General features: G+C 52.0%; 1 long non-coding RNA gene and 1 other non-coding gene across 2 annotated transcripts in view; both read right to left on the bottom strand.

The window, feature by feature from the left end:
• Positions 1 to 193: 193 nt before the first annotated feature.
• Positions 194 to 7,505, bottom strand: part of LOC111738213 — a 71,609-nt gene continuing 64,297 nt past the window's right edge. Inside the window, exon 3 of the long non-coding RNA XR_002779779.1 lies at positions 194 to 485. This is a non-coding gene — a long non-coding RNA (uncharacterized LOC111738213). The remainder of the gene's footprint in view (positions 486 to 7,505) is intronic.
• On the bottom strand, positions 3,648 to 3,766 carry LOC111738267. Its single transcript, XR_002779787.1, has one exon. It is a non-coding gene; the product is annotated as a 5S ribosomal RNA (ribosomal RNA).

Raw genomic sequence — 7,505 nt, 5'->3', positions numbered from 1 at the left:
CAGCACTGTACTCATTAATACCCACGTAGATCCTGTACCCACTTTACAAAACACACCCACGTTGTCCGGTTACCCGTCCAGGGCACCTGCTTTCTCGTTGCTTCTCTTATTCTGGAATCTTCTAGAATCATTCGAGAACCACATAAGCTTCAACGGCTTGCTTTGGACCCATTTCCACCATGCTCCATTGATGCCTTAGCCCCAAGTCACAGATGGGAAGACTGACACACCTCCGATGTGCTGGGACTGAGGACTCACATTCCAGTGGGCAGGTCGCTCATCAGCGGGCATCCAGATAGAGGAGCAGGGTATGGAGAGGCAAGCCGAGGGCCATAAAGCAGGAGGCCTGAGCTCCTCAGCCCAGCGGGAGGAAGGAACGCATGGGCAGAAGGTGGAGTCTAGAAGGCTTCTTCCCCACAGGTTCCGAGTGGTTTTTACCTCTGTTCGCTGTGCTCATTGCCTCTGTGACTTTGCACGAAAAGGGTCTACAGATTTGGAGAGAAGAAGAGGGAAGCAGAAAACTAAGTGAGGAGAGATAGCAGTTATGAACACGGGCTCTGAAATCAGACTGACTGGGTGCAGGCCTGGCACTGCCGCTTTCTAGCACAGTCCCACTTTTCTCGTCTGTCCAATGGGACTCGTAATGCTGAGCTTACAGCTTTTTGAGGGTGAAATGAGGTAATGTGTGTCCAGGCCAGGTGCTTGGCCAAGGGACACTCTTTCTTTCCGCATGGATGCAGAGCACTTCTTATCACTTGCTATTTGAATCTAGAGCTTAGCGTGAGCCCCAGAGTGAGGTTATGTCTGATCACCATCACGTGAACCCCCCACCATCACCGATCCAACCCAGCAAGGTCTAGAAGGGGCCACTCCGCCGTGGGAGCATACCTGGCCTGCATCTGCCCCCGTGGCGTCACCTGCGCACTTTAATGAAAAATTCACGGTGCGGAGCAGGGCCAGGCCAGACCAGGAAATTGCAAAGTCGTGGGCGCCTTACCTCAGCCCCACTGCACACTCTCTGCTTTTATAGCTCCACGTGTAATAACATAAAAGCATAATTTATTAAAGTATCACTTTAAGTGGGGATGGCAGGAGGGGGTCCATGCCCGGGGGGCTGTGAGTGCCATATTGACCAGCGATGCCAAGAGAAGGAGGGCAGTCTTAGCGCCCCCTGCCTGCCAGGCGTGGCGCATGGTGCAGTGGGTTGGAGGGCCAGGGGAGTGTCCAGGAAACAGGAAACAGAGGCGGCAGAACCTGGCGACAAGAGCCAGGCCACATGGGTTTGAATTCTGACTGTGTGACCTTGGATTGGTCAATTGCTCTCTCTGAACTACAGTTTCATCTGTAAATGGAAGGACTTGCCGAGAGGCCCATTTTTCCCAGATTGAAAGAGACTTCCAGGCACTGAGCAGTGCCAGGAAATGGCCTGAAATCACCTCATTAAACACAGAGGGGTATTTACACTGGAAGAAACAAATATTTATCTCTGGACCAAGAAGGAAGAAGGTCTTTGGAACTTCAGTCTCATATCTGGCTCAGCCTTGTTTGGAGGGAAGGGATGAGGCAGAGAAGGGGAGGAGGAAAGGGGAGGGAGGGAGGGTGCAGGGACAGAGGCCGGGCTGGAGTCAGGCGACTGGGTTCAAATCCCAGCTCTGCCACCACCCAGCATCGTGACCCTGAGCATGGGTCCTCACACCTCTGTACCCCAATGTCCTCCCAGGAAACATGGCATGAAAAACACCACAACCTCTCAGGATGAAAGGAAGTTTCAATGAGGTGACGTGTGCCTGAAACAGAATAGGTGTTCCGTAATTACTGACTCTACGCCGGGCACTGTCCGAGCTCTCAAGGTCCTATAGGGGAGAAGACAAACAAGCAGCAGGTATTTTTATTAGGAAAAATACGATGCAGAGAGAATGGTCTCACATGGGGACTTACAGCTAAGGAGCTGGTAGCACCAGGGAGATGTGACCATTTAGCACATGGCCAGCACAAAGATAAAGAAAAGCAATAAATATGCACCAAATGACTAGACACATGGCAGGCCTCTCCTGGCTTTTGTTGGCCTACCTACCCCAAGGGAGTAATGGATGGGCCACCTCACAGGCACGGGATGCAAATTTTCAGAACCCAATTCGAGGCATTAGTCTAACCAAAGAACTGTATTTTTGGTGCTTCCTGCATGGGTTCTGGTTGCTGAAATGAGAGATTTCCTGGAATCCAGGCTGCCCTCTCCACCTGCCTGGTGACCACCCTGGTCCAGGCCACCATCCTCTCCTGACTGGTATCTTTTAGTAGCATCCTGGATGGCCCCCCAACTTTCACCCTTGTCCCCTGCAGTCTTGTCACAGCAGCCAGTATGGTCAGGTACTTTGGATGCGGTTGGGGGTGGCTGGGGTTGGCTAAGAGGAAGCCTCTGAAAGGACCGAACTAGGAGAAATGAACACGAAGCAGGAGAGGAAGTGGTCGGATGTGGGAAGAACTTCCTGACTGAAGGAAAAAAGCATTTTCAATGTACTCTTGGGAGAAGCTGCAGAGAGTCTGAGCTTCCAGTCCTGCTGTGGGAGGATTATTTAGCTTCTCAATGGCACTGATGCACGGGGTGGGCCCAGAAGACCCCAGAGAGTTGTGGACACACTGGCAAGCTGACTATGCGACCAGAGCAGACTGGTGGGATAGGAGCAAAGGCCTCCCCGAAGCACATGGGGCGAGCAGCTGCCCTCCTGCCAGACTTTATTTATTTAAAGTTGTGGTTGTTGCGTTTGGTGTTTGTTGAAATGACTCTGGGGCTCTCCTCCCATGAGCTTGAGCTCCGAGCCCCACTGAGAACTTGAAAGTGACATTCCTCAGCCCAGCTAAGAGGAGGGCAAGAGCCCAGGCCAGAGGAGAGAGTGAAGGGAAGGCCAGCAGGGGACAGGGTGGGGGAGACACAAGTCAGAGTCCCAGCAGGAAACAGACACACGAAAGGAGTACCAGAAAAGGGATTTTCAGAGGAGGAGGTGCAGTGAAGGGTGACCGAGGAGGGGTGGTGCTGCACCTGGGACTGGCACCAGTGGGCGGCTGTTACACCCTCTCCCAAAGGGCGAGGCAGGGAGCAGTTACTGGAACCCAGAAACTGCAGAGGAATGAGGCCCGCCAGTGGCCACCCAGCAGAGAAGATGCAAGGGCTCCAGCTCCTACCTTCCCACTGGCTGGAGCCAGGTGATGAATTGTCGGGTCCCAAAGCCCAGAGCAGGTGTGAAGGGCAGAGTGATTGGGAGGCAGGAGCAGTGCTCACAGGCCCTGGGGCTTCTCCTTCTGTAGGACAGAATTTGAGTAGGGCCTACCATGGGTTTGAAATTTCTACTCTGCCTTGACCTGTAGTTCCAGGTCTTTCCCAATGACCTCTGACTGCATGGAGCTCTTCTTCCCCAGGGAATAAGTATAAGGTCCCCAAGCACCTCCCTTCCCAATGGGAAGACAATGCATCTACAGCTCTCTGGGGTCTTCTGGGCCCACCCCGTGCCTCAGCCCCATTGAGAAGCTAAATAACCCCCTCACAGCAGGACTGGAAAGCTTGGACCCTCTGCAGCTTCTCCCAAGAACATAGAGATAAAAAAGCACAGACGTGGAGGGAAGAAGACCCTTCCCCACCTCCTTGGTTTTAAGACCTACAGCACCTGGTCTTCCTAGGTGGTCTCCCATCCAAGTACTAAACCGGCCCGACCCTGCTTAGCTTCCGAGATCAGACGAGATCGGGCTTGCTCAGGGTGGCATGGCCATAGACCCCACCTCCTTGCTTTTGCTCAACCCATGTCCTCACTGGTTTCTCTCTCCCCTCTGCTCCCTGTGGGAATCCTGTTCCTCTTATAAGACCTGGCTCTGGTACCAGTCACTGCTTGTTGATTTTAACAGCTATTTATTCATAACAAATAAGCGCTAGAACTAGGCTAAATGGCTAAGACCACTGAAGTCAGTCTTGCCTCTGCCCTTACACACTGCATGAGTTCAGGCAAGTGGCCTCCTCTCCTGAGCCTCCATTTCTTCATCTGAAATAGTCCCACTTCCCTGAGGGGTGGAGATAAGGATTAAATAAGGCCCTGAGCACTGGCCTCGTGTTTGAAGTAAAGAACTCGACGACTTTTGTCATTGCACTTAACCTTCCTCACAGGGAAGACACTGAGGCTCAGAGAGGGCCCATGACAAGGGACTCACAGGACAAGGGACCAAGCTGGGATCCCAACCCCGGTCTCATTCCAAAGCCAGCCTTCTTGTCATTATATCAGGCTACCTCCTTCTGCAGGAAGCCTTCCTAGGTTGCTCAGTAAGAAGAAATCTCTCTATCCTGGATGTGATCCCTATAATTTCCTAATAACAGCTATCATACACATAGCCTTACTATGCTGGGTACCGGTGTTTGAATTAATTTAGTCTTCATAACAACTCTCCAAGGTCATTCCTGCTGTCATTCCCATTGATGAAGAATCTGGAGACCAAGGAGGTTAAGTAACATAGCCACTTAGATCAGCATTTGAACTCAGCTCTGCCTCCTTTTCAGGCTTGCTCCGATGTGCCCATCTTCCCACTAGACAGGAAGGAAGCTGCCTAAGGTCAGGGCCGGCTGAGCATCACCTCTCTTCCTCTATGTTCAAGTGCAGGGCTCTCTTGGATATGGTCGGGCGAAGATCTGTTTTTTAAGGGAAAGCTGATCAAGAAGCGGGGCGAGTGGGAGAAAGGCAACCATCTTGCAACCCTGTCTCCCAACCCATCTGACCCACTACTCTCTCCCAGATGGGGCACCAATCTTCTTGGTGGTCAACCCCCCACCTCTACCCCACAGAAGCCAGTTTCTCCTTTTGAAACACAAATCTATATCTGCCCCCACCTACCAGCCCCAAACCTTCTAACCCCTCCCCAACCCCTCAGGAGCAAACCAAGCTCCTTCACCTGGCATCATGGATTCCCATGATGCAGTCCCATCGGCTTCTCATTGCTGCACCCCTAGACACAAACATCTCCCCGCTCCCAGATGCCCTCACAGATTCCCTACTTTTTTAGAAGCATCTCCAGGTCAGGGACGGTTCTTTCCGTCCAAACACCCTTCACCCCGTCACCTGATCCCATGCCTGGCCCACACGATGAATGCAAACACTCAACAACTGTTCATTGAATTGGGACCACTGGCCCAGGAGATCTGAATGCTGGTCCCAATCTAGTCCCGCTAATTTGTTCAGACACATACCTTCCCTATCCCTGAGCTTCAGTTTCTCATTTGTATGAGGAAGGATTGAAGGGCATGCTCTTTGCGGGGCTCGGATGCTGTGAATCTCTCTCTCTTGCACACGCACACACACAGCAGGACCCATGCCAGCCTCTCCCCAGGACATCGAGCTTCTCCATGGATTAAATTACCATTTCATCTCTGGGAGGAAGGGAAGCAGGGCAGGTGAAGGAGCTGTGAATTCCTCGCACCAAGCCTGTCCCCGCAAGGCCTGGACCAAACGCCACAGCGTGTCTGTGCCCATCTGCCTCTGGGGTGAGGTATGGGTGGAGATGGAGGTACAAGCTGGGAGAGGTTCCCCAAAACTTGAGTGCCAAAGAAAAGACATCCAAAGAATCTCACAAAGACTCACATATACTCTTTTCTTAGACACTAGCATACACTCATGCATTCATAGGTGCATACACACACACACACACTTAAACACACATACATGTGTCCTACACTCACATTTACACACCTATGCAATACTCTCTCATATTCAGTCAACAAACATTCATTGAGCCAGTTTGCTAAGAAAGACTCGCTCTCCATTCCTCACTCTTTTGCGAAACACAGCCCCATATTTGGTCACATCCTGACCCACGCACACACCCCAATCGCCCACACAAACTCACACATCCCAAGACTTGAGCTACAGGCTCCTTCCAAGGCCCTGTGAGGGCCTAGCAACATGTGCATACGCTAGTCAAAGCCAAGAAAGGTAGGGAAATCAGCCACAGAGAAGTGTGCCAGGAAGTTAATTAATAAAAATATTATGATATTTTTCTGGATTTGGTAACGTTTGTGGTATTTCTCAGTTTTAAAATTGTGCAATTTGTTTTGGTTTCTTTTTCCATTTTAAAGACTCTTTCATATTTGTACTTTTGTATTACTTTTCATAAAGAAGGACACCAAAACCAAGTACATGTTCAGCCTCGCCAAGCCGGGACCTGCCCCTGCAAACACTCAGATGTTCAGCCCAATTCGCACTCACACTGTTGCACACGCATTCACATCTCCACGTGTTCTTATGAGTCAAAGACAGGGTCACACATGCCGTGGACACACAGTCTCTCACACCTGCCCTTCCCTTCTCAGTTCAGTCGGGTGGGCAGCCCAGGCACCTCCAGCTCACCAACCCTCAGAACAGACCCCATTACTCCATCCTTCACAGGCTCCTGCCCTTTTGACTGGGGACGCTTTCATCAGTAGGAGGAAGGGAGGCAGGGCAGTTGAAGGAACTTCCTTTCAGATATGCCCTTCCCATCCCCAGCACTCACAATACCACACACCTACTCCTCAAGACACCGGCCACTCGCCCTCCCACTCCATACCCGGAACCGGACCATGCACGCACCCTGCCTCTGCCCCGCAGTGCTCCACGCAGCGCCACCTCAGCCGGAAAGCGCCAAAACCCACAGAGCATCTGGGATTTCCCTGGAGACCTCCTCATTGCCCAAAGGTGCCTGGCATTGATAAGAAGACGTGAAAATTGGAACTATACAGTCCTTCTTGGGTTCAAATCCTAACTCCGTTTCCCCACCTGTGAAATCAGGGAATAATCCTACCTCACAGGCATGTTGTGAGGATTAACTGAGCAAACACAAGCCAAGCACAGAGCGAGAGCCCGGTACATGGTGGCGGCCACTCTGTTTTCCTCTCCGTGACTGCAGGAAGTGGGGACGAGAGTCCTGCTTCTCTAGACTGACCCCTCTTCCCACCGCCCCCGCGGGCCCGGTTCCCCCTCTCTGTTGCCTCAGCCACATCACCCCTTCGGCCACCCGAGTGCTGGGATCACCAGCGCACCTGCTTCCAAGGGCTCTAATTTCCTGTAAGTGTAAGAATTCAGGTCAGACACCGCCCGAGGCCGCAGCCCCCCTCCCGACGGAAACCCATAAATAACCTGGCGCGGGCTGCCTGGCCCGGGCACGAGACTTTCTCTCCTCACTCACCATCACGCTGCGCCTCGACACAGCCCGGTGAGGTGGAGATTTCCACTTACACAGGGAAACTGAGGCCATGGGAAGCAATCTGAGTTTGAGATCCTGACCCATGCACTAGAAGGAACTTCCTTTAAGATATGTCCTTCCCATCCCCCGCTCTCCCAAATTAATGCCCTTCCATCAGTCCCCAGGTGACCAATGACTTACACCTGAAATCCATTCATTAGCACAAACTTTTTCTGTTAAAGAGCCAAATAGAAAATGTTTTCGGAGTTGATGGCGAGGCAGTGTCGCAACTGCTCAACTCTGCTGATGTAGTC

Source organism: Pteropus vampyrus, unplaced genomic scaffold, assembly GCF_000151845.1.
Source record: "Pteropus vampyrus isolate Shadow unplaced genomic scaffold, Pvam_2.0 Scaffold36, whole genome shotgun sequence".
Classification (NCBI taxonomy): Eukaryota; Metazoa; Chordata; class Mammalia; order Chiroptera; family Pteropodidae; genus Pteropus; species Pteropus vampyrus.
This window is presented reverse-complemented; position numbering and strand designations above follow the sequence as displayed.